A 27,014-nucleotide genomic window follows, 5' to 3' on the forward strand; every position below is an offset into this window, starting at 1 on the left:
AAAACATATAAACATGCATATCATATCCTAACTAAGTGATTCTGCCCCTAAATGTGCATAGACAATATGTAAAAGAATACTTTTAAAAGCTTGGAAGTAAAATATACTCAAGAGACTAACTGCTAAAATAATAAGTGTTCTAATCTCTTCAATTAAACTTTCATGTGTCATGACTCCTGCACCGACAGTTTTGAACAAAGGAATCAATCTCATGTGAATTCCATTAGTCATTCCGGCTGGCATTACAGACTAAAATAAGCTGAAAAAGGCAGAACCAAGTCCTGTGAATCATAAGCTGTTTTCTTATTTGAAAAATTCTGATGCCAGTCCCTTTGTGGCAGTGATCTGGGAGCCCCGCTCCATGACTTTACGAAAACATTGGACATATTTGTTGGAAACTGAATCCACTCCACCTTATAGAATCGCCATTTGATAAACACCACAGCATTAATGATAATCACACACAATAGACTACAAAAGGTAAGCTTTATGCCAGTTTTCAGGAAATAAATGGAGTGGTTTGGTCCAAGAGAGTGAGCTCAATCGGGGTTCATTTCGGTCTGGATATGCAGTATTTATCAGTCCTGATCTCTGAATGCCTTCAACTTGCCTTCACTGTGTTTCTTACACTAACAAGTCTGTGCATACACTCCTAGGGAATCATTTCTATCTTTTGAGACTGCTGCTGCTCTTTGCACATTTTCCACATTCATTTCCAGTCACTAAAGTTAAATTTATTTGTTAACCATCTATTGATCATTTTACTACAGAGTTTGATTTGTTCTAAATAAACTTTGAGTGCATCATAACTATTACAGTAGGCATGTCTGATTGCATGGTCTTCTGTTTGTTGTTGTTGTTTTTCTCCTCCAGTGAAGCATTCAGTTTCTGTTGATGTGCTTTTGGCCATACATTAGGATTGGAAAGACATTAAATTCTACCCTATTAGTCAAAAAAGAATCTTCCCTATAGAGTGAAAACTATGCAACAGCATTAAATCTCTCTGTGGCTCTAGAAGGTGGGAAGAACACAATTCACTTACCTCATGGCTAACATTTGTAAGTTACTAGAGCAGTGCTAAGAGAGGAAGCCAAAAAATAAATAAATAAATAAATAAAATAAATAAAGCCATTACATAAGTTAAAAATGTCCAGAGGGCACCAGAGTTTATGTCAGAGTCAGTCCGCGCTCTCCACACAACTGTGGAGAATGCACTGTCCGTTGCCTAGATCTGAACAGGGGAGTCTAGGTTTACTGCATGCATTGTCCTTTGTTGGTACAGTGGTTTGTGCAGGCCCCCCTGGTTCCAGATCTGCCAGCCTTGATGGTCTTCTTGTAGGGTTCTAGTACCCTCTGGGTCCTTTTATTTCCCCATTCTCCCATACATCTCTCACCCTGAGTCCCAATAGCAAGTCCCGGCATCTGTCCCACTCCCCTGCTAACTGAAGACTCTCAGAGAACATCCATGTTGTGCTAGTGTCCAATTATAAGTGAGTATATACCATGTGTATCTTTCTGGGTCTGGGTTAACTCACTCAGGATGATCATTTCTAGTTCCATCCATTTGTCTGCAAATTTCAAGCTTTCCTTGTTTTTAATAGCTGAGTAGTACTCCATAGTGTAAGTGTACACAGTTTTTTTTTTAAATCCATTCTTCTACTGAGCACATCTAGTTTATTTTCAGATTCTGGCTATTACGATAAGGCTCCTTTGAACACAGTAGAACATGTGTCCTTGTTGTGTAGTGGAGCATCTTTCAAGTATATTTCAAGGAATGCAATAGCTGGGTCTTGAGGTAACCCTATTCCCAATTTTTTGAGAAAGAGTTCCTCCTGGTGGGGAGGCCTGGTGGCACTTAGAGGAAGGATAAGCAGACTACCTGGATGAAACCTTATAGGCTATGATCCTATGATGGGAGAGGAGGTACCCTTCTGTCACAGGCCTAGGGGAAGGGAATAGGGTGAAAGGAGAAGGGAGGGGAAAATGGGAAGATACAAGTGAGAGGATAATAATAGAGACATAATCTGAATAAATTATTTAAATAAAATTTAAAAAAGAAAAAATATCCAGAAGAGGCAAAGACTACATTCTTTGCCTAAGTAAAATTCTTTTGGCTTTTTTTCTTATATTACTATATTATATATATATATATAGTTGCCTTATTTTGGCAAGAGGTGAAACCAATCATGTTTTCACTATTGGAGGTAGCTTAAATAATTTACTTTAAAAAGGAAAGATGATTTATTTTTTTAATTATACTATAACTAAACATTCTGTTAAATTTAGTATGAAAGTGGTAACATATACATACATATATATTTTTTAAACAAATATTTCTAATGTTACCATTTTCTATAGCAATTAGAGCTTAGAAATGTTTCTTCATGGATTTGTTCCATATATTCATTTTTATCTTCTTTTACTAGGAAAAATGACAATACAGATGTTCAAAAAGTTGGATTTCTTACAGTATTTTTGACTGCTTTCCTATTCTGTGGAACAATGCCTTGAACAGAAAATTTCCCTCTTGATTCTGAATTTCCACTGTACCTTTTGCTGGTGCTGCTGGTGGAATTTTTCTCCATGAAAGGACGGGGTAGGACAAGCTATACCAGATTGATTGATGATTCCTTTCAAGAGAAAAGAGTAGATATTCCAGGTTAAACACAATACCAAGTTACAATGCAGTGCAGTGACCCCACAGGAATGTGCCATGTGGTCTATGAGAACTTCTCTTTTTTATTTTGAGTAACAAAGATGAGAATTCGGTTTTTCCATAATCTTGGCATAATAGTACAGCTATTATTTGCTGTGTGAAATTAAACTGTTTCTGGATTGTGTTTTTATTGCCAAATTCTGTTCTTCCAAGATCTGCATATTGTCAAAGATACAGTCTTCTCACCAGCTTGGGGTTGATACTACCAAAACTTGTCATAGAAAACAGAACACACAAGGTGAATTTTCTAGTTCCACTGCTATCTTCATTGAGCAAGGTATGCAGACAGTGTGCAGTGTTAGTCATTAATTCCACTGGTGTTTATTAAATCTCTCAAAGGTGTAGGATTGTAGTATAAACCAGGAAGCATTCCTTCAGTAGCAGCTGCAGAAGAAAACCCCTACAAATGAAACTACCCATTTTCAGCATCTTGCGAACCAAAAACTCTGAGAAGACCATTCACCATTCTTCAGTATTAACAGTCAGCAGCTCCTTCTTCTACTTTTAAGGACCAAAGCCAAACTTCAATTAAAACCCTAACCTGTGGGGGTGAGAGGGTTGGGTGATAAATGTACTCTCATTTTTAGCAACCATTGGCTTTTTTCCCCTCTTCCTCAAAGAAGGAGAAGCAGAGCAAATCTCCAAGGCTGAGCTTTTGGTGGGTGAGATTTCTTCCTAACACTCCACCTAATTATCTGTGTGTGCCATCAGCAGAGATTCTCAAGGTAGTGCTTATTGAAACTGACCTGGTGGGCATGCCAGGTCTTAAGGATGAATGAAAAATAACTCTGCTGAATGCTGCTGAATATGTGATAATGTAATTAGTATTCCTGCCAACAGAATTGAAAATGAGATGTTGCATCTCTAGGGACTTTTACAAGCCTCTGTAAATAGTTTTTCTTAAAATATACAAGATACATATGGGCTAAGCAAAAAGGTTCACTCTAAATTAAAATGCTATTATGCTACAGATGATGTGGGTGAAGGGCTTACTGAATCCTCACTTGCAGATTGACAGGGGAAAGCCATCATTTACATATTTTCCAAGAATATTGAGCCCCAAAGGCATTTGGGCTCTTCAAAGAAAAATAAAAGCCATTTGGGTTAGAAATAATCCACTAGAGGAATAAAATGGAAACCCATGGCTAGTGTCTCCGTGACTCTAAAAATAAACATTAACATTTATTTGATAAAAGAGAAGGAACTGTTTGAGATAAGGTACTTTCTTTCACATTTCAAAATAACATTTTTTTTAAAGTATGGTGTTTCAAAATTACGGAAGATTGCTGCCTCGATTTGTTTAAAAGATTAAGTCATTTACTGTATTGGCACCAAATCAAGTCAATCTAATCAGTTTTCCCTTGGATACTTTAGTAACTTAGAATTTAAATGTTAATGAGTTCCATTCGGATTATTTACATACAGGTGCAAAGGAAATAATCCAGTGGGTTGTTGCCCAATATCTGCTAGCTAAAACTGCACAGACAAGAATTCTTATGTTTTCCGTTCTCCCAGAGCATTTGCAAAGGATGAGTGAGCTTCCTTCAGTCTCAGCAGGACTTCCTCAGTCTGGCTGAGTTTCAACACAAAACGATTTCCTCCTCAGAAACAAGTGCACAATGCCAGTTCATCTCTTACTGCAAACAGGAATAGAGATGTATGTTTGTGGCTAAAGATTCAAGTCAGGAAGAGATCTAAAAGGCAGCTCCTGGGGGAAATGACTGACCTTAGTGGTGGACTACAAACTGAAACACACGGAGTTGCAGACCCACAGAACCTAGAGTTTCCCTCAGCTTACCACTAAAAAGCTGTGCAGCTCTGAGCAAGCCAGGCAAGCTCCCTGAGAGCTGCAGTTTTTGCCTGCGTAAAAGAAAGAAGTTGGAACCGCTTTCTCTTCCATGTATTCAAGTCTACTGCACACCAACAATTTGCCTGTTACTGTTAAAGGGATGCTGAATACAGTATCCCCAAACACACAGCATTGCCATAAAGCTTATTTTGAAGGTGCAGTCAATGGAAAAATAGAAGATATGTGTGGTTCCCCCTCTCCACTGATGGCCTAAAAGCAGGATAATAATTCACAGAGGTCTCCACCCATTGTCTATGACGAAGGGCAGAGCTGATCCCTGAAGTTGCTTTGGGACCTGTTCATTCTTGAAGTGACACTTCAGGAACCTACTAATGAGTGTTACCAAGCAGGTTTATTCTACCATGAAGCTCATTCTGTATTGATCTTCTTGCGACTTTCTGTCTCTAGAGACTCAAAGTCTTTTTTCCTTGTCTTGTCACTTCTATGAAAATCCTTTGTGGATTTTAAGCCACCCTTAGAGAAATACTCCTTCCCTGAGGAGCACATATAGGTAAGATGTGTTAATATGTATGACAATAAACTTCCTTACTTGTTCTCTTGATAATATGTTTGGTAAAGGAGTCTGAGAAGATGCTACGATCTACCTGTATCCCCTCAATATCCCTGCCAGTGTGATACTATTAACCAAAAGGCCCCTAAGCAGCTATGAGGAGCTTAGTGGCTCATCCTTGTAATCTCTGCACTTGGGAGGCTGAGGCAGGAGGGTTGGCATGGGTTTGAAGTTAGCCTGACCTACATAGTGAATTTCAGGCCGGCTTTACCTACCAAATGAGACACTCTCAAAAACCAAAACGAATAAATAAATAAATTGCCCCTAAGAATGTTTCATGCTGTAGTTAGCTTTCTCCTCATGCCTTTCTCTCCTGTTAGAGCACAAACGCTGTCTGTCCAGGAGGATGCACATGTTACAGTAAAAAAATATCGGTTCCGCTTATGGTAGCTAAATAAAGACAGAGTCTGAAGTATACTTTAAAGCTGCTAGCACAACGCTTCAGGCAGAAACTATACTAATACAAATCTATTCCTAAACTATGGTAAACAAACTATTCTAAACTGATATATAATACTTATATGTCAAGCACTTATCACTAATAATGATCAACAGGCCATTAACTCCCCTTTGTCCACCTCCTCAATCAACTGTCTCTACTCCACTGCCAAACTTGCTCTTCCTTCTCCAGCAAGCCCCGCCTTCTACTTCCTATCCTTCTGCCAGCTGATTGGCTAAACGGCACTTTATTGACGGTTGATACATCCATTCAGCATTCCTCAATTCCCATTCTTAGTCTAATTAAAAAAAAAAAAAGCTTTTTACCTATATGGCACCACACAGCACACGTGTTAAGGCCTTGTTCCTGAAACTCTAGCTTCAGGAATGTGAGCAAAGAATGCCTGCTCCTAAGTGTTCTTGGGTAGTAGCGCAAACAAAGACATCTATAGAGAACATACGATTGGTCTTTTCTCACCTTGTGATGAGCTACTGGCCAGTTAACTCATTGGCCAGAAACCTTTAGGTTTTCCAGCTTTCTGTTTATTTATTTATTTTTAATTGACATCATTCTGGGTTATCACTTTCAAAACTATGCAGAAACTATGGAAAGTCAGGAGGCATCACCCTTCTCATTTTACAAACTTTACCAGTCTTTCTTAATTGAGGGTACATGTGAATAATTAATGAATTTATATAGCTTGACCTAGTTTCAGTATTTGCACTTTTATTTTTAGATAACATAATGTTTCTGTATCTTTTTTTGTTGCTGCTGTTTTCATTTTATTTTTCAATACAAGGTTTCTCTGTGTAGCCTTGGCTGTCCTGGGACTCACTCTGTAGACCATGCTGACCACGAACTCTTGAACTCGGAGATTCACCTACCGCTACCTCTAGAATGCTAGGATTAATAGTGTGCACCACCATGTGCAGATATCTGTATCTTCTTTAAAATGGCATTTTTATAACAGCGTCCATGATTGGAAATGGGCTGCGCAGTGATCATTTTATAGATGTTAGCAAAACATACCTGTTTAGAGAGCTATACATTTGTGGCTTCTTAGTTCCTCATATAATATAGGATTTTTTTCCTAGTTGTATTACTGCCCTTTGAAAAATTACCATCTTCTAAACTTTATTTATCAGAAATTCTGGTGCTTCGGGCATAGACGATTCTTCCTTTCTTTACTTTTTTGTTTGTTTTTCAGACGACAGGGTTTTATGTAGCCCAGGCTAGCCTGGAACTCACTGTATAGCTGAGGATGACCTTGAAATCCTCATCCTTCTGCCTCACCTTCCAAGTGCTGAGGTTAGAGGCATGTACCACTATACCCAGCTACAAATACTTCTCCAATACATCAGCCTCCCATTTAAAAAGGGAAAAGACACTACCTACTGGACAGTTATATGAGGCAGACACTAAATTGGGTTCTTTCTATGCATACATTTCTCTGTTGGTGGTATGCTTATAGCCCTAATGCTGTGCTATATCTCATTAATTTATTCATTATTTCACTTAGCATATCCATTGAAAACTGTCATTTATCTAGTATTATACTAAGTACTAGAGGTACAACAGAGAGCAGAATGGAGTTCTTGCCTTTAGACCAGGATTGTGACAAGACAGTTAGCTTCAACATGGAGGACAAATTCTTGAAAGTGTAGACCCATTTTATTCTTTGTTTATCTGTGGTTTTACATACAATAAGAAATAACATTTCTAAATACCTAGAAGTTTGGTTAAAAAGGCAAAAGTTGAGAAACCTGGAAGAGCAGAACTACCTTCAACTATATTCTGGAATAGAGTAAGGACTTTTGTCCCATCTTCTGAAAATTTTGCACTACTATCAGTATACTGTCAGTAGTGTCTTGGCCTAGAAAGGATTGAGATTCAAAACACCTACGCATCTCATTCTGTTTCATAAGACTGATCCTCCTTCTCCATTTCTTCCTTCCAGAATCATCTTGTCAGAACACTCATTGTCAGCCTCATATTGCTCATCTTAAAAGATAAGTATCTATGAACTTGTGGAGACTGATAAAAATTAGCATATAGTTGAAACAGAATTTAAAATTTTGTAATTCAGAAATAGGAAAATTCTTCCCAGGCAATGGCTTCCATGAAACATAAAGTATAGGACCTACTAGGGAGGAGCCATTTGTAAAGAAAGCTGCCATGCATTCTTAGCCATGAATGCAAGGAACTAAGGTAATAGAGACAAAATGATCAAGCAGTTTCTTAGCATGCATATTTCTTAGGTTCCATTTGGTAAAGGCAGTATATGTTAACTTTAATCAAGCTTAGTTTCAGAACTGAAGAGCCCTGATGTCTAAAAGCATATTGGCTAGAAAGGTTGATAAGGACATCTGAAAGTAAGGGAAATAAACTTGTTTTCCTAAACATGTGTCCCGGCACTCAAGTCTTCATCTCAACAGCACACAGATTTCCTGACTTTCAATCTGACACCCATAAATATTCTTGCTCAGTGGGTCTTTGGGTTCCCCTGTCTCTATAAATATACCATAGCTTTTGATTGTTTTATGGTGGAAGTTTATTTTATTTTGTCTGCACAGTTGGCTTTGTTTTTTCCCATGTTTTATAGACCCTTGTCTTTTTATTAGTTCAGTGTTCCCTGTTGATTTTGTGTTTTATATTCCTGCTGTCACCACCAGAACCTCACTGTAAACAAGAATGTTGTATCTCAGTGGGTTATTTTCTGTTAATGACCTGTGATACTGTATATAAATAAACCAGAGAGCCATCCACAGGTGCAGTTTATTAGAGTTACTGCACTGTGGCTTGGGTAATGTTCCTTGGTTCTTTAAAACTTTGCTGCTTTGAGAAGCAAAGGGGCCAGCTCGCTGGCAGTTTTGAAGAGAGAAAAATGAGCCTGCCACTTGGCAATGGATGGGAAGCTGGCCTAATAATCATCTCTTCAATTTCTCTGTGTCAACATCTGGAATTCTGTACAAGATAAAACGTTCCACTAAGCCAAATTACTCAGATAAAGTAGTGTGGTCCGAATAGCTGACTTGAGCAGGAGTAGAGAGAACATACAAGGTCCCTCCTCACACATAAAAAGTAAAACCCACAGTATACTGCTCAATTATAACAAGAGGGATTGTTTGGGGCTGCACACAGGTGCATAATGAAGACCGATAATGATAGTTTATTAATGAATTCTCATAACCCCCGGTGTGGTAGGTATTATTAAGACATGGTTCATGTGGGGCGATAGAGGCTAAGTAACTCGCCCAAGGCCACATAGTGAATCAATCTCCACCAGGGAGCACAGACATCAGATGAGCTCCTGCCACACCTTGTGCTCTAACCACTAGATCATGGTCTGTTTCTGTCTTGGGATGAAATTAACAGAACCGAAATTGGAGCTCAAGAGCCAAGAGATAGAAGGAATATTTGGCAATGATTTCAGAAGGGAACTGAGAGGCAATAAGGGGCTCTGAGGATCCTGTAATGTGCTTCAGATAACAGATATGTATTTTGGCTTTGAAATACATTAGCAACAGCTTCTGCCACATATCAGATGCATTCAGGAATAGGCAAAGCAAGAGAAACCACCTGGGTAAAACGTAAAATGCAGAGGAGGAAACTCATATTATGGACATTCTATGTTAGTATGCAAAATACTGAAAATACACATATTTTCCGGCACGTTCAGGGTAGTATGACTGTAGACCCGAAACAATTTATTCTCATAACTTTACTTTTATCTGAAGTTGTATAGAAAATAAGGCTGCAGATGTCTCCCTTTCTATTTGTGAATAGACTACTAGAAGATGTCCTTTGTTTTCCCATCTTCTTGTTGTAGATAACAATAAAAATAAAGGTCACTTACAAAGTGTCTATCTGTGGTTTTCAAAAATCTGCATGGCTGCCAAGGATATCCAGGATGAATCTATTCTACTAACAAAAGCAGCCCATGCATAACAAATCCTCCATAATTGAAGACGTTTCACTAGTGCGCGCACAGTCATACCTGCCATCAAGTGATGAGCTTCACTTTGATGCATCTCAATCTTCAAATTTGTTCCAGGTTCTTTATCAGACAGACACACTTATTTCACTCTGCTGTGTTTGTTCTGGAAATATTTCTGAGGAGTAGAACTACATGATCCATTAGCTTTGCTCTTATATCAAATACATCAAGAACATGCCCTCCATGGCATTGTATGGATTTACTTTGGTGCTTAGTATTTTCAAGCAACTTAAAAAAAATCAACTAAGTTGTGAACTATACAATATTAGAAGAAACCACATAAACTTCACTACAGCCAGGTCATAGCTGCCCCCACTTAAATGTTCTGTTGTCTTAATTGCCATGCTCTGATAATATTACTATTTAGATATTGGAGCATCATACCAGTTCATTTTGAGATCACCTATGCCTTTGAATGGATACAATAGTGCAGTGGCATTGAACTGTTGAAAAGAGTAAAGGTGTGAAGATCACACCAGAGTTCATTGCTTCTCTCATTCTTCTCATCTCTCCAGTATTTTTCAATAACATGATTTTTTTTCTGATGCTGGATGATCAGGTATTTAAAGATACACATATGTAAGTACTTCCTCTCCATGGAACATCTAAGGAGTGGCATCTTATAGTCTCTGTATTAGCTGTTTATAAATTATGTCAACATACTCAGAGAAAGAAAGAGCACTTTCAGGCGTCACTCTTTTATATCTGCACACAACTTTTAAATCATCCTCCAAGGGATCAACATTCTCTTTGCTCATTTGTTTGTTTTTAAGAAAGAAAACAGAAATACAATAATGTATCTGTGTCAACAAATATTTTAAATGATGATTGACCACAGTGCAGTTTTGAAGCTTGTGGGAAACAAAGGATCCAAACTTTTTTCTTGATCAGACTACCTAATCCATCATCCGCTTAGTCACTTACATTTTTCCTATTTCATTCCTAACTTTAATTTTTACTATTTTAATTTGTAAGTTACTAAAGGCCAGGAAAGTGGAAAAAAATGTTACTTTTACCTGCTTGAGAAGTTATTCTTGAGTAATGTGTGATGGAAATATTTCTATGTACTTAAATAAGAGGACCAATGCATATGCACACATATAAATTTTCATAGTGATTTATGTGACATAGTGTGTCATCAAAGAATTAAAAATTGGACTAACAATAAAGGCTCAGTGTAGGTGACAGAACATAGCGTGACATAGGACATTCTCCAAGTATCAATGGACATTTAAGACCTGTGATAAGATTTTAGTTGTATATGTTTTCTGGTTGGACAAAGCATTTAGTTTTTGGATAGTTGGTCATTGCTTTAACCATAGAACAATTTTGTTATAAAAAGTTATTCCTACTTAGAATATTTCTATTAAATCATATAGTGATTATGAAATTTGTTTTAATGGACAAATATTTAAACTGTTTATAAAATTTGATCTTTAACAGATACAATAGCAACAAGTATTGTAAAGAATTTTTAGCTATACTAACTAAAATTCTAGGTTAGGTACAGAATATTCCTCAAATTACAGGAATACAAAAACAACAACAACAAAAAGGAAAGAAAGCAGATAATTTTGTCAATTAAAAAAAGAGTCGTAGCACATCTATGACTCTTCTGAAACAAAGATCAGGTGTGTATTCAGGTACTTCTAGCTCACTCCTGGAGGACAAAACTCATCATGGCTAAAGTTTTACATCCCTTGAGAGCACATTTATGTGGACTTTGAAAATGCTGGATGATACTCATCTTCAACACCAATGACAAGCAGCTTAACATTTCTCTTACTTTTAATGCTTCTTCTTAGGTATTTTTATATTTAATATTTAAAATGTTTATGGTATTTAATATCCCATCTGGTATATTTATAAGTGATACTTAGATACTAATATTGGTTTCAGTGAAGTTACAAATATAGCTACTATATCTCCTCATTTAATCATGCTTTTTGTTATGACTAGTCACTCTAAATGTCTTCCTTATTCAAAACTAGTTTTCATGTTTAAAATATTCAAATGTTTTCACTGGCTTTATAAATTATACATTTTCTTTATTAGCCATCAAAATCTGCATGAAATTAAATGAAAACATCTAGTTTTAAAATTAAACTTTACTCCCTTAACTAGAAGTATCCAAAGAGCCAACTCTCCTTATCCAAAGTACAGAAAAAACACCAATCTCTAATAGCAACAACATTCATGATGCTTAATACCTTAAGTACTAATGCTTCTTCAGTAGTGTCCTATAATACAATTAGCTGGAATTAAACAGATAGTTAAACATTTGTATTTTACTAACAAAAGTACTACAGTGGCTCTTTCCAATATCCCAACTACACTCATTTAAATATATGGAAGATAGTTCATACAGAAAAAAAATACTGTAAATACAGTGGAAACATACAGTCAATCCATTAAAAAACTATGTAATTTTTGGTTATTTAAAATACATATTTTCTCCATCTATTATCTTCATATCAGCAAGCCAAACTGTGTTCTAGAATACTTTGATTTTAGGTATGACAATCCTATTGTATGTCACATGTAAATGTTACATCTGATAGTGAGGACGTAAGGAAAAAATAAGTCAAATGCAGATCATGATGGCTTACCACTGTTCTGATATGATTCGGGAGTTTCTTTCTTAATGGCCTTTAGCAGCAATTCCTTTCTTCTGAAGACTGTTGACCTGCCAACAACTCAGCCTCATCTACATCAGATCCTAGGAATGAGCTTTCCCACTACGAGGGACCTTCTAATTATTAATAAATAATACTTGGCCCCCTCATGCACAGAATGTGATACTTGATTAACAGGGAGAATTGTCAACAGGAATTCCTGGAAAGAAGGTACATATGCAGAGACTGGGTGGCTGATTAGAACTTAGGTGATTGGGAAGGTTGGAATGTTGCAGGTCCAGAGGCTGATTGCTTTATATCAACTCATTTTAGGATACCCCGACCCCCTCAGTAGTCATTTCTTGCCTACCTGTATGTGGGAACTAACAACCTGTGACTAATATATAAACACCTTTTAAATTCTATTAGCCTAGCCGACTCCTTTCTTTGACAAGCCCAAAAGCAAAGAATGGCATCAGGTAGCAGCACCTGAGGGTGCAGAAAAGCTTTCCCCATTTTGATGTACCTACCTCTTTGATGAACTGCCAATGTATATTAAAACTTGTTTTAGTTTATGACCTTCTTTGCTCTATAAAACTATATAATTTTATGAAACTATTCCCACTTTGGAACATGGAATTTGTGGTAACTTAGATCTGTGTTCTGGGGCCATAGCCATGTAATTATGAATCCAGAAAAAAAAAATCTCTTATCTTAAAAAATAATGAAGCAATACAGAAGCTAGTGTTTTGATGGTTTTTCTGCCATTACATTTGTTTTCAATAAAGAAATAAAAATAAGCAATAAGAAACTTTTCTATAAAGAATAACATTAACATTGATCTCACAGTTATTATCTTTGCCTAGCTAAAAGTTAATTAATATTAATTATTATTATTACAATTGCTATTAGTTTGTCATACTGTAGATTAAAGGAGATAGATCACCTGCATGAAGAAGGGCAAAAGTAATGCAGTGGGTATAGGAAAGACTACTGAGTAAAGAAAGGATTCAGTTCTTCAAATCAGCTTTTGCAGCAATAAAAGCTTTCTAGGTCCCACTGTGCTGAAAGTGTTGTCAATTAGATGTTACTAACTCATTTGTACCTACACTATACTCTTACCATCTTTGACAGACTGGGATTTTTGTGCATTTCCTATCCTAATAATCGATGAATATGCTTAAGAATGACAGACTGCTTCTAAAAAGTATTTTGGCTCATGCAATATATCTCACTTGGGCCACACATTTTGTTATTTTGCTTAATTATCCTGAGACATCCCATGATCCCAGTCTTAAAGCCTCTGAACTACTAAAGTTTCTTTTCACTTTAAGTTAGTGCCAACCTTATTTTTAATTTGAACTAACGTAGGCTACCAGCTCCATCTTGGAGCTTCCTCTTCCCACACACCTCCACAGAATATGGCTATTTTATGGCTGTTTTGCTATTTTGTGACTTTGAATGTAATTGCATTAAAAAATGGCAAAGGGGGAAATGTGTGGGAAGAAAAGAAAGCATCCTTCCATCCTTCGCCACCTATGAATAGCAAAGGGAATATGGGCATTCAAAGATACCTCAGTGCACAAAGCTGAGAGATTTGTTCCTGAAGACAGCTTTTGGGAACCACTGGTATATAAGGCTTAACAAAAGACAAACATGTTCAAAATAACAATTGGGCAAACGATAAAAAGTTTGTTTTCTGAAGAGAGTGAGAGGTAGAGAGGACATGAAGTTGGGGGACGTTGCGGGGTGGGGAAGCTCAGGGAGGAGTTGTAGGAAGAGAAATCGTGATGAGAATGTATTGTTTGACTTCTTTTCCAATAAGAAAGATAAAGGCATTGAGGCTTTGTTGGTAATAGATGAAAACTGAGAAGTACGGAAAAATAACATTTTATTGGATGCATTTTTATATCTCTCTCACGGTATCGTATTGTTTTCTTTTAACCATTTTTAAATGTATTTGTATAAGCTGAAAGGAAAGTAAAATAAGTTGAACTGATATTTTTTCTTGTTTGGTTGGTTTTGGTTTTTCTGAGGCAGGGTTTTTCTGTGTAACCCTGACTGTCCTGGACTCACTTTATAGACGAGGCTGGCTTCTAACTCTAAGAGATCTACCTAGTTTTTTCCAATAGTGTGTTAATTAACCTTTTGAATGATTGTTAAAGTTGGAAGTCTTATTTTATTGAAATAAAACTGAGAGACATAAGTAAATTTCTCGATCTTCTTCACCCTAAGTCACATACCTCCACTCTGTTGAACTCTTTATAAGTCCAATTTAACACCTTATCTTGGTGTTATCTACTCATTATCATGGACTCTTAAGTAATTTGTCACTTCTTTCCAAGTTTCTTATACACCTTTCAAACAAAACTGTTGTACTGTCCTTGACAAACAAAATAGCTGTGTAAAAGTAACTTTTATTCTCCTGGCTCAATTGTTGTCTGTGAGGGTCACCATTCCCCTACTTGGCAGCTTGAAGAGATTTTCATTTTTTAAATTTTTCTCCGTCTCCCTCCCTCTACTCATCCCTTCCTCCCTCTGTCCCTGCCTCCTTCTCTCTGTGCATAAGGATGTGTGTTCACATGTTTGGGTATAAGTTTTGGAGCACATGACATGATCAGGGAGGTCAGAGGACAGCCACCCCTTCCTTTTTGTTTTAAAAAGGGTCTTGTGTTGTTTGCCATTATGTATGCCAAGTGCACTGCCCACAGCTTCTGGGTAGTTTTCTGTCTCTGCTTTCCATTGCACAGCAGCCTGGGATTGCAAGTGCAAACTACCACATCTGGCTTTGAGTGAGCTCTGGGATCTGACTTCAGGTGCTCAGTCTTGTAGGCAAGCACTTTAGCCACTGTGCCATTTTCCCTGGATTGAAATTTTTGTCTAACCAGTTGTTTTCTGTGAGAGCATACGCTTGTTAAAAAGTTAATATTTCAGAATTTTTGCATATTTTTCCTGAGTTGGAACTTCTTGTTGTGGTCCCATTTTGAAACCTGTTTAGAAAGGGAAACCAGAGCAGGAAGCCATCAGCATTCTGGGTCTCCAACAACAAATGTGATGCGAAGTGCTTTGTTTTTTATAATCTACTGCAGTTTTTAGACAACATATGATATATTCAATTTGGTGTCTGTTTTTCCGTTTCCTTCTGCTTCATTGAATTAGAATGTGTCTTCCAGACAGGGTGATTAGTCAATCCCTCTCACATATGTCCTCCTCCCTCTCCCTGCCATATTCAAGGGAAAAAAGAATCTGTTATGTGACATACTACACATACTTGGGATTTCTCGGATTTGGCACAGTCTGAAAAACATGCCTTGTGTGGACTATTTTGAGTACTACGAGTGACTTTTTTCAGAAATCGGGATTCTATTTAAGAGGTTATTGCCTTGTAGACAGAAATAAAATACCCAGGAAATGCTTTCTGTCAGTTTTCATCAGAAACAACATCTAATCCAAGAATATAGAAAACTTTGTGAGGCCAGTAGTGTTCTCTAATGTTCTGCTGGTGAAATGAACTGCCTCCCATGTGGTCCTGGTCGCAGACATGATGGATTCTACTCATCTAAAGCCTCTCCGATCAGAGTGGTATCTGTAGAAAAGGTGATACATAGCCATAAGTCCACAAGAAATACAGATGATACAGACATGATACACATGGGGCTGTATACATGAGTACATACATAGATGCACATATGGATACACATATGGATGCACACGTGGGTACACATGTGGATGCATATATGGATGCACAAATATATGTATATATAGGTGCACAGAATATTACGGATGTAAATATAGATGTACACAAATGGATGTGAGTATAGGTTTATAGATGTCCATATAGATACACACAAGGAAACCCATAAGGTATACACATGGGTGTACACACGGATATATACATGGGTTCACACACATATGTTCATATGAACATATACTACACATAAATACACACATAGATACACAGGTGCAGACACATTTGGATAAACACATGGGTGGAACAAGGATACAGTCATAGACATACACATGGTCACACACATGGTCATACACATGGTCATATGCATGGATGTACTCAAGTACATATGTGAATAAAAGCATAGGTGCAAGGAAATATGCACATATGGATACAAACACGGATATGCACATGATTTTAAGAACATTAACTCTCAGAAGATAAAATTTTTATCCTTGTTCAAAAATGTCATATTAGCCTTGTCATCCAGTGGACATCTTAGACATATTCAAAGGCAATGAGACATCTAGTCTTTTCCTATTACATTTCCTGACAGTGTCAGTGAAGACTATATGGAGAACAAAATAACCCAGGACATATCTACTCTACTTGAATGTGGTTAATTTGATAATCACGTTGAGAATTAATAAGCATACACCAGCAGCATATCTGTGAGAACATTCCAGAAAGGCTTAACTGAGTGAGGAAGCACCATTCCCCAGGCTGGTGTCGCAATGTTGTAGAGGGGAGAAAGCCAGCCTACCAAGCTTTCTATCTCTGGTTCCTGCACCACAGAATGAGCTCCCCCTGAGTGCAATGCTGGCTAAGATCTTTGAAACTATGAGTGTAATAAATCTTTTCTCTATTATTTCTGTTCAGTATTTTGTTATAGCATTGAAAAGTCTAACACAGTCCATACATGTGTTATACATATATAACACAGTACATAACCATATCATATATGGTCCTCACTTATCAATTATATCAGATTTATCTAAGCATGTAATTAATTTTCCCATATTTTCATCAACTTACTTTAAGTCAATGACCAAATGGGAGACAGGCTTCCCAACCATATACGTCTTGGTGCTTGTCTGTACCTTCTCTCATATCTTGGAAATAATTAAACTTTCAGAAAGATGAGGGTCTAACAAGTCCTCAGGAATCTTTGTTCAAAGATGTCCAGTCTGCCTGGGATTGCTAAGAAGGTATATGAAGTGTGATTTACATACTGATTAGAAGCTAGTATTAGAATTTTTTCTATATCTTGAAGTTACCAATCAAACTCAAATTATGTTTTAAATTCCACCCAACAGTATAATCATTTTTAAACAACACCATTTTCTTTTTACTGCTTTTTTTTTTCCTACTGGGAGGAATATTTCAAAGTCTCAGCTTTCCAGTTTTGTGGCGAATGAGAAATAATGCATTAACAGACCTTGAGTCTTCCCAAACAGCACTCAGTTAAATGGCTTAAATGATGTACGTGCTGACTCCACAGGTCCAAGTGGATTTCTAGGCATTGTGATTATTGCTAAATGGTAGATAGATTATTATCAATTAAAGGGTTTAAATAGATTCATAAATACAATATTAAAAAAGTTTAAGTAGTTTCATAACATTTGAAAAAAAAAACAAATTAGTAGGGGGTTAACCTCTTTAGTTCTTTCTCTTACTGAGTTATGGGAAACAAAATTAGTTTTTAATTGGCTTGCAAAAATATAGGAAAGTTCATATACACTATACCTTAAAGTTTCTGTAATCAGTGTTTCAAATTAATAAGAGAAAATATATCAAGGATGTGGGAAGATGTTAAAAGACGGGAAAAGAAAAAAATTAAAAAAACAAGGAAGGAGGAGAAAAAGAATGAGAAAGAGAGGGAAGACATAAGCAAAGGAATGAGGAAATCATAAAAAAAGAAAAAAAACAGCAACGCCCTATTAGCAATTTACTTCTCTCTGTCTTCTACACAAATGGGCTATACAGCTTTGGTGTTTATGATGTGGAAGACTCTATCATTTGGTCAGTTTTGCATTCATGATAATTGTTGTCAAAATTAAAACACCTAGGTTCTAAGACATTCCATTCATTTTTAAAATTTCTTCAGGTTCAATCACAAATCTGGCCGGAGTCACTGTCCTCAGAATCTGTCTTAGTGAAGAAGTGTTCCCTCAAGGTAATATGCAAAACAATGCATAGAAAATCCTTGGAAAGTATAACATTGTCTAAGGTTGGGGGAAATGTGAATGATCTAAGGTCTACCATCTAAACTAAAACCGTTGCATAGTGTGTCTCATGAAAAAGAGGTACATATTTCTTTAAAAAGTTCTGCTTTCCTTTCCTCTCTCACTTCTGTCAGGAGAAACTGCATCATTTATGGTATTCTAGAGGAGCAGAATTAGCAGAATGCATATAAATTAAAGAGGGAATTTATTAGTAATTTACCTGGTAGGTGCTGCGTAGTCTAACACTACATGCTGGAACTCCCCAAAAGTGAAGTAGCTGCACAGTCTGCAGGGCTGGATGTCTCAGCATTTACTGTCACTTAAGGACCAGAGTATCCTGGAAAACCAGTGGTTTTCAGCTCATGTTAGAAGGATGAGAAAGCTGGGATTTTACATCTGGAAACGATGGCAGCGTAGCACAGATGTGCTCACCAGTAAGGAGGCATGGTAGGCAGATGCAAAGAATAGCTTTCCCTCAGACCTCTATACGACTGGGCCAGCACTGGAAGCTACAATACGTTCTCCAGGCTCTTCTTCACTCCCTTGGTTAATCCTCTGTGAAATGCTTGACTGGCTCTCTCAGAGCAATGCTTAATTAATTTGATATCTAATTAGGTTGATAACAAAAATTAACCATCCCAAGAACTGAGTAGAAACTTAAAGCTTAAATTAAAAGACTTTTTATTCACTCAATTTGGGGTAATAAATTGACTTCATACTTAATGTTATGTTTTGGGTGAATTTTTCCTGGGGAAGGCTCATCATTTGAAGCCATGGAGCTATGTAAATAATGATTTTGATACAAAATGCAGCTCCATAGTAATGCAGCTTGAACAAACAGTAAGCAGCAGTGCTCTTTTTGTACTAAACAGACCTGAAGCCCAGTCCTGTGAACCCTTTTCGACTATTTAGAACAATAATCAGAGAGAAGAAAAGAAAGGGCTGGAAGCCTTGTGTATTCCTACTGATGCCCAGATAGTATGGAGTGACAGAAAATGTGATTACTGTGATACACAGCAGGGAACAGCTTGGAACTATATATTCTAGAACCTCCTGGAAAAGTTTGAGGCAGGACAGACAAAGACTCAGCACAATGAGTCTTTTCAATGACACTCAGCAATATAGCTGCTGCAGATGTTCTCACATTATATACGTTCAGTTATTGTCACAGAAAATACGCCCCGTCCCTTCTTAGAGAGTTGTGTTTCTTTTCTTTCTTTCTTTCTTTCTTTCTTTCTTTCTTTCTTTCTTTCTTTTTTCTCTTGATCAAAATTCTCTCTTGGTTGTGTGAACCAGTATCATCTGTTCTCACAATTGATGCAACATTTTCTAGCATATATACATAAACATATATGTATATCTTTCTATCTATCTATCTATCTATCTATCTATCTATCTCTTCAACAATCCTACAAAACCACCATTCTTGTTTACATTTCTTAAAACGTTTTAGCATATAATTAAATCTGTGGAAAGGCATATAATTTTTATATATGATATTAAATTGAAGTAAGGTACAACATGAATATATATGTGGTTATGAGAATCTAATGCTGTAAATTGGTAGCCGGTTTTGTTGGATTCAATAACAGCACTTTTGATTCTAGCATGTTGTTCTGATGTATTTCATGCTAATTACTCCTTGCTGTCTCTGTGCCCCAAATTGTACCTTGCCTAAGAGCCTAACCTGTTTGAACAATAAAAGGACATCACACCTGTACAGGGCAAATGAAATAGGAATGGCTAAGGTTCCCAGGCTTTGGGAGACAGAAAGAATCTTGAGGGAGAAAAAAAAAAGACCTGGAGGAGAGGAGCAGGAAGGAGGAGGCCAGTGCCATGGGTTAAGGGGAGGAGAAGCACATAGCTGGTGTGAATGGGGATTTGGCCCAGATGATGATAATTAGAAAGTATTTGGGATTATGGATGGGAGGTAGCTCTATAGAAAGTATTAGAAGCAGATGGCGTGGGATTGGGGCAGGGTGTGGGATACCTGCTCCAATATGGAATGTAGTTTAGAGGATTATTATCTGCTGTCTCCCCAGTTAACTGAGGCTAATTTAAAATATAACAGGTGTCTGTGTTTCATTGATTGCTAAAGGGTTAGAAAATATTGATGTAATAATAATTATAGGCAGGACAATAAACATTATTAAACCAAACTCTTAAAATTACCACAACACTAGCACATCACAGAATAGCCATTTTTAAAGGGAAGAGTCATATGAGGTGAATCCTAGAGGATGTTTCTCTAAGCCAGCCATGAGTTCACACTCTCATTTTTGCTTCTTCAGTGGGAAGGGTGGAGAACCCACACGCACATTTGGCCTTCAACCTCAGGACTCAACTCTGAATCTTGCCAGATGTCTGCTTCCCCAGACCTAAGCCCACCACAAATCCTACAGAGGTCTCAGGACTGGAGCAAAGTGACACCAAAGACCTTTCAGGAAGTGTCATGTAAGCAGACACACTACGAAGGATGGTTCCTATCTCACAATTTCTTCCTCCTCAGATTTCTTATTCCAGTGTACCTGCCACTGACTCATTGACTTTCACTTTCTTCCATTTCTTCAGCCACGCTGTTCCATGCAGACAGGCACCTGCACTTGTAATACAGCACGGTGGGAGACTGTAATAACCCTGATTGAGAGCCAGGTTCTGGTTCTGATTCTGCTAGCAGCTGCCAGGCCTTGAGCACATCATTGACCTCTTAGAACCCTGGTTTCTCTGGGTCTGTTGAGGGACTCACCCAGCACAATTTCTGCCTAGTGAATGATGTTCATGAGAAGGGGTCATGCTGTACTTTCTCTCTTCTCAGAGACCTGCCGTGTGCATGGATGCTCAGAGACAATGACATCTTGTACACTTGTCTTAACTGAGAGTTGCGCCATTACTTTGGCCAGGTAGTTTGATTTTCATCCCCTCCTTTCCTCCTTTCTCTTCTTACACCTTTGTTTCTTTTCTTCTGTCAATGCACTTAGAAGTAGGAATGCAGCAGCTTGGCTCATGATGGGAAACTGATGTTCACTGATCACTTTCACAGTTTAACTTCACTCCAGCAACTTCTTCATATAATCTGTCCCTTTGCATTTGACTGTACCATCCAATGGAAATGGGCTGGTCCATTTGCTCACCACACTCCTTTCTATTGCTTCCACCATACTACTCTCTGCTTTCTTCCCAGGACCTCTCTCTGTACAGCAGTCCTCTCCCACATTGCACTCGCATCCTTATTTGGTTCTTTACTCTCCTACAGTGACAGCATCTAGTCTGTTTCTAAGAAACTCCTTGCATTTGTTTGTTTGTCTTGGTTGTTTTGGGAGGGGTAGAGGCATCTACTTCATAATGCAAGTAGCCATACCTTTGTCTTTTGTTTCCGAAGGTAACTGAAACATGGACTTCACACTTTTATAGCATTTAATACTAATATGGTAGCTCTAGAGGAGCAGCTGTTGAAGAATGGAATAACTGAATAATGATAAATTTGTTTTCATATATAAAACATACACAGGGATATGTAAAAACACACGTATGTGTACGGATACAAACATATATATGAAAAGGAAAAAGGTCACTATTGCACTTGATGCCAGGAGGGTTTTCTAGGCTTCTGTTGATTGCACTGCCCAGTGTTAGGAAGAGAATTCTTCACTCAAACCACCATCCTAAATTCCGTCGCCTTATTTTGAGCCTTACACAAAGTCCATTCCTCTTCTCAAAGACAGAAGAATGTCAGACAAATATAACTTCTAAAGAAGAAAGAGAAAGATTGATGTAAGCATTTTTCTACTCCTGTGAGCATTGACGCCTCCTATCTGAATTTGAGACTGTATATGTCATTTCTTGCTTTCAAAGTTTGAGGTTCAGTTTTCATTTTTTATAATATATTTTATTCATGTTAAATCTCAATTGTTATCCCATCTCTTATATCCTCTCATTCCTCCCTCCCTCCCATTTTCCCCTTATTCCCCTCCCCTATAACTATGACTGAAGGGGACCTCAGTCCTTCAGCTCATAGGATATCAAGTCTCTTCTTGGTAGCCTGCTATCCTTCCTCTGAGTGCCACCAGGCCTTCTCATCCAGCGGACATGGGCAAATATGGGTCACCAGAGTTCATGTGAAAGTCAATCCCCACTCTCTGCTCAACTGTGGAGAATGTCCTGTCCATTGGCTACATCTGGGTGGAGGTTCGAAATTTACTATCCTTGGCTGGAACTATGAGGTTCAGTTTTCACTTGAGGTCTCATATCATGCCTGAGACTGTATCATTACCACTGGTGAATTTCAAATTTGATTTATTAGCCAAAGACATGCTTGAAGAGAAGGCTTGTAGTATCCTTGGGATCCCAGAAAAAGAACATCCTAAGGGTAATCCTTTCCAGGTAGGAAACCAACTTCCCAGGGAAGAGGGTGGGTACCCCAACACACATCTCCTCTCCCACAGGATAATGCTGGTAGTAGGGAGCTTCCTTGTTTTGCTAAGGCTTTGGGCTTCATGGTGTTGAGACTGTGTTCTCCAGAGCTCAGGCACAGCACCTGGGTTGTCTGCAAAGGGCAGGAGAAGTGGCAACTTTCTGTGTGTAGCTTCTGTGCTGAGCAGGCTCCCTGGGTGCTCTGTTTTGTTGGTGTTCAGTAAGGCAGGACATTGTTTTCTAAATATGTCTCCACTCCCATTATCTTCTCTGTGATTATCATCATTATTACCATTCTCTGCATCATCCAGCAGAGCAGACCTCCATATATCTGCAGTGGCTGAAAGTAAGCACTTTAGCTACATTGTCAAAACAAGAGTGTGCAGGGTCACCCAGGCTTTGTGGCTTCATAGGCAGGGGCTCTCCAATTATAGACAAATGCACCCAAATTACTTTTGTGTTCCATTCACAAACCACACAGATGCATTTTTCTCATTATATGCAATTCCATGATGAGAATAAGGCAAAGTGGCACATATACATTATCCCATAGAAGGGAAAACCATATTCAGAATGTCCTAACTCAACCAGGAGAAAAATAGGAAAGGTATCAGGAGTTGGGGCATTATGGGCTCAGAAGTGTTCATTGAAAGCCAAGGTATTTCTTTGTTCCCAAAAGTTCAAATCAGGTGTTTATTGTCTAAAATATGTCTGAGAAAGTTAATGAGGTAAGTTTTTACCTAACATGTCCACAGCTTTCCCTTCACCAGCAGGGTGGCACTCAGTAGGCTCACTCTACCTCGAAGGCATCGTTCTTTATAAACAACTTGCTTTCAATCATTAGTGGAGTACCGGAAAAGGAAAAGCAGGAAAGCTAGTCACTGCCATTGCTAAAAGAGGAAAAGAGGAATATTAGACCTCCATGCTTTTGTCAAGCTCCCCAAATGAAACACTTGGTATTCAGATGATTATTTGGTAGCAAAACATAGTTTCAGTATTATCTGAAATCAGAGGAGTATCTTTTCTTTTCATATATATATATATATTCTTTTTTAACCCAATGAAAGCAAACATTTCTATCCAGGTAGAAACTCATATTACTACAAAGATAGAGAAGAATATCCATGTTTATATTAGCTCAGACTAACTTTCATTACTATGATGAAGTTCTGTTGATGACGAAAAATAGAATGGAGAGAAATGTTTCCTTCTGCTTAGCTCTAGTCCTGATCCAGCTGTTGGAGATAGCCAAAAGGTAGGTTTCTTTTCTCTGTAGAGCCTTGCTTCAATATGATGACAGATTTCTCTTAGAAGAGGAAAAAATGTATTCTATTCATGGATGCTAGAGAATTTCCAGGAAGTTTCCAAGAAGACCAAACTAGAGCCACAAATAAAGCCTGCAATGCTCAGTCTTGTGGACCTCTCAAGGCATGTTAACATGTGAAGCTCACATGCAAATGAACTTCGTTGTATGAGGTGAGATTTCTTCCTTATCTTTTGCTGTTTAGTCCACAGTGAAACTTGTACATCCGATGTGGCTGGAGGACATAATCCCCGCCTCCCATAGGCACATGTGTTAAGTCAGCGAAGACCAGCGTTCACTGTCAGGAGTGTGAAAGGTCACAGACAAAGGACTTCCTCTGGAGACTGCTTATGGCACACTGTAAAATGCTAAGCATTTAACTATTCAAATCAAGGAAAAATAAAGATCCTACAGAACTTTACCTAAATTAATCACAGAACTAATTAAGGGTAAAATGAATATAACCCCCCTGCAGGAGGAGGAAGTGTGTGGTCATGCCTGATAAGCATAAGCAGCACAAAATCACTTATTTTTATCAAAGCTCCCCAGGGAGAGAAAGGAAAAAAAAAAAAAAAAAAGAACGTAAGCTAAGAGACGGAGATTACCATTTACTCTGCAAGAAATGGGATCTTTATTCAGCAGTACTAAATGCACTTGAACATTCTGTTATACTTAAAACTTTAATGTCTCAAGTCTCCAAGTATCTGGAAATTGCTGCTGGCTTACCATGGTAGTACAGCTTGCCCTTAAAATAGATCTGCACTTTGTCATGGTGACCTGAATACATGATATCGTGGTGGCTACTAAATGAATAAAATGGTAATTAAACAGATGCACTGCAGTGCCTCTTCTTCTGATTCCTTTGCGCATACAATGGATTGTACCATACATTATGTCATGGTTTGAGGACATGGTATGAAGCAGCATAGACATAGCTTATATCAGTCAGCTTATAAAAACTGTACTCCAGTAACGAGAAACAATTGCTTTAACAACAAAAAAATCTATTATCTTCCTATATTACTTTTTAGAAGTAGAGTTCAAGTTTTTTGCATGTCTATATTTATTTGCATTTCAGGCCAAGGGAGTGAGTCTTGTCATCCATGCTGGGTCTGACTATAGAGGAAAAAGAACAGGTAGAATCATGTGCAGGTTTGAATATTTCTCATGGAAAGAGGCACATATTACATTGGCTCACAATTTATTGGCCAAGCTGAGTTGTATGCATGAGCTGACTGTTAATATGTTTGGAAGAACAAACCTTGTAACAATATGACTGGGCATGAGAAACACTGAGAAGCAATTGCTTTACAGATAGCAATAGACCTGTGGCCCATTATAGTGGAAAGATGAAGGCTGTGATGAGGAGAAATGGGCTTTGCAAGAGTGGACTTCTTTACTTGTACCTGTTTTGATTCTCTGCCTTACTCATTAAGCAAGACGTACATTGCTTTCTGACAATAAATTCTGCTTTTCTCACATAAATACACTGAGTAAGGAAGGTGTTTGCCAAAACTAAAGCAATTTAGAAAGTGAGGCTCAGATGAAGAGTGATTTTTCTGCTGCAAGCAAGGTCAGATTGACTGAGTGTCCAATACAAGCTATCAAATCTATTGACAACTGAAACCACAGTAAGAGAAAGTTGTATTTTAACTAAAAGAGTAATTATGTATCACCACAGTTTCTGATCATCAGAAATCCAAGTGAAAAGGGCAAAGAAGTGGCAGCTTATCTCAATTTCTACAAGGCCCCTCCCAGATCTTGTTTAAGCCAATGCTTCCTTGTTTTGGCCCCCAGGCCTTCATCTCAGGCTGTGCCAGGTAAATGAGTATCACACAGTGAAGTCTAAACTCCATTTGAGAACTTTTTCCTGTTTATTTAGTATGAGATATTTCTAACATCTGATAATGTTTCATAATTTTCAGTTGCCCAATGAGACTGATTGTTAACTTGTCTGAAAAATGTGTGATACTGCGGAGTCACTTTTAGACTATCTATCATCAGCAAGTGCATAATATAAATAATTCACTCACTTGGGAAAGAGAGAATTCATGAAAATGGTAGAATCTGCAATACTTTCATTGTCATGTTTAACATTTGATGAGCTCTTAAAACTGAGCAAAGTGGAAGATTCATCTTAGTGAGGGCTACTTTAAAAAAATAAGTATGATACAGTACCTAAACTTTTCTTGAAGCTAAAACCACATGTAGAATTTAGGCTTCTTTTAAGAAAGGCAATTACATTATTATTTTGATAAATTAAGCTTATTAAATGGATTTTAAAAGTAATGGATTTATAAGGTATCTGGGTTTTCTAAGTGTAGAAACTAAGGACCAAAACACAAGGGGAAATAAAATGCATTCTATCCTTACTTCTGTGAAGTGAGCCACGTACCTCACCGAGACCCAAGCAGCCTCAGTTTTAAGACTGCATGATTTAGACCAAATCATAGTGCATTTTCTAGAAAATTCCCTCCTTCCTTTTTTTCTTAGTAATTTATTCTCAGATAATTTCCTACTCATGTAGAAGACATTCTGGTCATATTATCTTCCAGCCTCTTTCACCATCCATCTCACCAGGCCCTTATTACACCTTCCAGCATTTTGTTTCTGGTTTCTGCTTGGTACACCACTAAGTTTTGCCAGGGCCTCTTATTTAGGCAGGAGGGTAAAGTAGTCCAAAAAAGCATTAGTAGCACACTAACACCTATTGTTAGGCTCTAATACACGGCTCTAACACACTCCTTCTTCCAAGATGGCTCCTCAACTTTAGAGGGGATGACATTGTTGTTCTAGTTAATGAGGACCACTCAACCTCCACTTGTGCTCAGAACCTTTGTCATTCATGAATCTTTGCATTAACCCCATTTGCTGCAAAGAGAAGCTACTTGATCAAGACTACAGACCACAGTACTTTATGGATATAAAAGTAAATATTAAGAGGCAGTTAACAACATGCCTATATAGCAAAATAAAAGTAGTAGTTTCACGCCTTGTGCCTGTGACCTTCTCAGATATGGGCTTTTGACCAAGTCTAAAGTACAAGGTATAAACTCTTCTTATGAAGTGGCCTGAAATTCCGTCAGAAGTCAGCTGGCTATCCCAGTAGCAGTCACGAGACTATTGCAACGATAAGTAGCTTCTGACTATCAGCTATTACAG

General features: G+C 37.8%; 1 long non-coding RNA gene across 1 annotated transcript in view; it reads left to right on the forward strand.

Annotated features, from left to right (window-relative positions):
• The first annotated feature begins 381 nt into the window (after nucleotides 1-381).
• The window catches only part of LOC311602916, a 125,660-nt gene continuing 99,027 nt past the window's right edge, over nucleotides 382-27,014 (forward strand). Inside the window, exon 1 of the long non-coding RNA XR_014780897.1 lies at nucleotides 382-480. This is a non-coding gene — a long non-coding RNA (uncharacterized lncRNA). The remainder of the gene's footprint in view (nucleotides 481-27,014) is intronic.

The sequence above is a fragment of the Acomys minous genome (assembly GCF_964271855.1).
Source record: "Acomys minous genome assembly, chromosome: 8".
Classification (NCBI taxonomy): domain Eukaryota; kingdom Metazoa; phylum Chordata; class Mammalia; order Rodentia; family Muridae; genus Acomys; species Acomys minous.